Genomic DNA, 3,944 nt, shown 5'->3' on the forward strand with positions numbered 1-3,944 from the left:
AATGATAAAAGGATCAATAAACTGATAGAAAGAGACGCATCAGTTTATGAACATTAAAATAGTTTAATGCAGTTTTAACTTTGTTGTAACTACATTAAATCCCAAATCAGTTTGACATCTTAATTTCAAACTGAATTGAAATTCAATCAAATTTCAAATTGATTCAATTTCAAATTGAATTTGAAATTAAAATTAAAATTTTTCTACAAAATTAAAAACTGACAGGAAAATTTATGGTTCTGAAAACCTTTTATCAGGTTTAGTTTATTTTTATAGCATCAAGGAAGTTAAAAGTACTATATTATGTACTATATACATAATGAAAAAAAAATCATTACAATGGCAAAATAAAAAAAGACTAAAATTAATAAATCTTCTAGGTTTTATTAATCAAAGGCAAAGCTAAACAAATGAGTATTTAATGGATTTAAAGCAATTTGTCAAAATTATTCTAGTCTGAGATCTTGAATTGATAAACTGTTGAAAATAAATCAGTATTAAATCAGTCAGCTATGAAAGTCAGACTAAACTGTTTGTTCCCCACTGAATAAAATCATCCCTATTTAAAAAGCAATGAGATATCTGTGCATTTATTTATTTGGCAGCAATCAAACATAATTATACTTCAATACAGGATTTTGGGGAAAAAGCACAGAGATAATAATTAATATAATCAAGAAGTATTTTTATTGTTAATCATCCCCAGACCTATTCTGTAACAATTCCACTAATTAAAACGACAGAAAACAAAGAAAGGCTGATTACTCTACAAACTGCTATATACAGGCTAAAAGTTGTAATTTAGTGAATAATATGTTTGTGTTGAACTTTCAGGAAAAACCTTTACAAATCATTTATATCTCCTTTTTAAACCTCATTAAACTCCAGATCCATAACTGAAACAAAGTTCTCTAATTATTATATCACAAATCATAGTTGAGTCATATTCATCGTGTTTTTCAGATTTTTGACACCATGAGAAGCAGAATTTGATCGTGTTTATGTTTGACTGATAAACCTCCGGCCAGTAGGTGGCAGCAGTGTTAACAGGCTGCCAGTTCAACCCAGCAGAAATAGCGGACACAAACGAAGACGTTTTGAAACATTTCTATTTCAGAGAACACGTTTAGTCGTTACAGACAGAAATAAAAAAATTAAAAATAAATGTTCAACCAAAAACCCAAAAAATGTTAAGAAATTTTCTAGAAAAAAAAAAACGTGAAAATGTCTGAGTTTCACAAGTGAAAAAAATTTAAACTTTTTAAATTTTTACATTGTTTTCTCAATCATTTCTGAGACTAGGCTCCAATTTTTTTTAATTTTCGCAGAAATGTTCTTTACAACAGTGATAATACGCCGTTATAGACGCAGAAGTAAAAAAGACGATGGCAGAAATTAATAAAACAACGATGGAGTTTTATGGTCAGACTAAGAATTATTATAAACTTTTTAAAATACAAGATTAAAATAACTTCCCACCCCACTGCCTCTAACGTATTATTTCTTTCTGTCCTCAGTGTTGTTAACTGCATTGTTAATATTTGTATGTTTGATAAAATCATGTTCAAAATGCATAAAGTTTGTCATAAATGATAAAAACACATTTGATCCTAATATTCATGCACTAATCAGATCAAAGCATCACTGATGCTTCAAATAAGTATTAAAAAAAATTTTCCTCCCATTTTACATGACCTGCATTCACACAACATAATGTGTTGATTTGGATAAAACTTGAAGTCCAGCAGGAATATTTTAAGGCAGAATGTCAAATTCTTTCATTTCATGTTCTTAAATTGTTCCATAATGCATTAATAAAACAGTCAACTGTTAAAATACCAATATATTGCTGTTTATGCAGTCAATAAGTACTTCTTAAAATTAAATGACATTTAACATCAACCAGTCATTCCAAGATTTTGCCATTGTTTTCTGATTTTAAAAAAACAACAAAAACAGATTTTCTGGTTCCAACTATAAATATTTTTTGAAATAATTTTGAAATATTTGCGCTTATGCATGAAGATAAATGTGACTGTTACTCGCCACATCAATCAAAGACTATAATTTGACATCAAGTAAGAATGAGGCATGACTCTAGTAGAACTAAGAAATACTGCCACCTGCAGGTGGGAGTTAGCATCACTTAACCCAAAACTGAACATTTATGAGGAAAATTTGCCACAAACTGATGTAATTTAGCAGAATACAGATAGAAACTGCTTTGATTTTATTGATAAAATAGTATTTAAGCTCCTCTTATCTTCTTCCTCTGGAGTCTAGAGGGCCACATCAGGAGCTATGGCGGGCCAGATTTGGCCCCCGGGCCTCCAGTTTGACATGCATTTTAAAGGGACGGTTAGGAAACCAGTTTTTGTTTGCAGAAGGTCGAATCTGATGCGTTTGTGTTTACATGAAACCATCTGAAAGCTCTTCACAGTAAAACTGGAGATCATTTAGCATTACAAGCTAAGAAAACAAATCAAATTGGGCTTTTCTGGGTTTTATTTTGCAGGTATTAAATGAGACGGTTGCTAAATCATGTGAATGTTTCTCAGCCTCAATGGGTTCTGACAGAACAGCCGACTTCCAGCTCATTTAGTTTGGTCTGATCACTGTTTGGCTTTGCACAAGCCTTTATTTCAGCCATCTGCTGCTGCAATTTGTTCCAGTTTTCAGAGCTACAGCATGAAGATACAAGAGAGAGAATGAACGTCTGTGTCAGAGCAGAAGGGACTGTGATGCAGCCCATATTAGGCGTGTCTGTCAGCGTTTTCATCAGCTGAATCCATGCGGACGCCGTTTTGTTGCATGGAGAGTAAAAAGAGGCGAGTGGAGCTGCAGCCTGTCGGAGTCTGAAGGTTTTCCCTCCTTTAGGAGAAAGTAAAGGCTTGACTTTGCTAATAGAAATTGATGTTTTGTAGCTGCTGGATGAATGGCACTTCTGGCTCACTTTGCAGTTCACCAAACAGATCGTGGAAACTTTTGTGGAGTTGGGGGACGTCTGACCTGATTTCTGTAACATTTGGACACGCCTGGCAGTGAAGCAGCTCAGGGGACGACTAACCTTTTATTTTACTAGAAGACAAAGAGAAGGAGATTTCATCCAGCAGAGACATCTTGATCATGAAAAAAACAAAATAACCTTTTATCATGTGTCAGCAGTCTGACAGGTGCTTCCTTGAACAGGTCAGGATACGTTTACGATACATTTAAAACATTTTGAATACAGTTTTTGCACAAAATCAATTTTAGATCATCAGGTTTTAGTTTGAGCTATTTTAGGGACTGTCACTTTAAATCCAAATGTTTACGCTCACACATGAAAATGGCTGCAAACAGATGCTCAATTATACAAGTGTGCATCTTTGAAAAGCAGAAGTGGATCCTCCTGCACAAAAAGCAAGACTGCACACTGCAAAAAACTAAATATTGCCAAGTATTTTTTTGTCTGATTTCTACTGTAAATATCTGAATACACTTGAAATAAAACAAAACTAACTTATAAATAACTTTACAGCAAGATATAGGAGCTTGCTCAGAACCAACAATTACTTAATATTGATGAAAAAGTGCTAGTTTCAATGGCAGAATGTTTTGTTATAAATGAAATAATTTGACATTCAAACCGTTAGAAATCCTCCTATAATTTAGCGTTTTTACAGTGCAGCAAGCAGCTTCTTAATGGTAAGTCAACAACAAAACGCTTGTTCTCCAGCAGCCATTGTACAGTGGTAAAACCAGCTGACCAAATGTGCTGGAACTCCACTCTGGTTGCTAGGTAACCGACTGTGCTCGGCTGGGGTTGCTAGGGAACGGGGAATGCCTGCTGGTTTGTGACATTACATTTGAAAGGTTTTTGAAACGGCTCATTTTCCAAACATTTTATCTTTTTAAAGCACTTTGAATGTTTCTAGAAGCAGCAGAAACCCAAACGCAAGTAT

Source organism: Xiphophorus maculatus, chromosome 15, assembly GCF_002775205.1.
Source record: "Xiphophorus maculatus strain JP 163 A chromosome 15, X_maculatus-5.0-male, whole genome shotgun sequence".
NCBI lineage: Eukaryota > Metazoa > Chordata > Actinopteri > Cyprinodontiformes > Poeciliidae > Xiphophorus > Xiphophorus maculatus.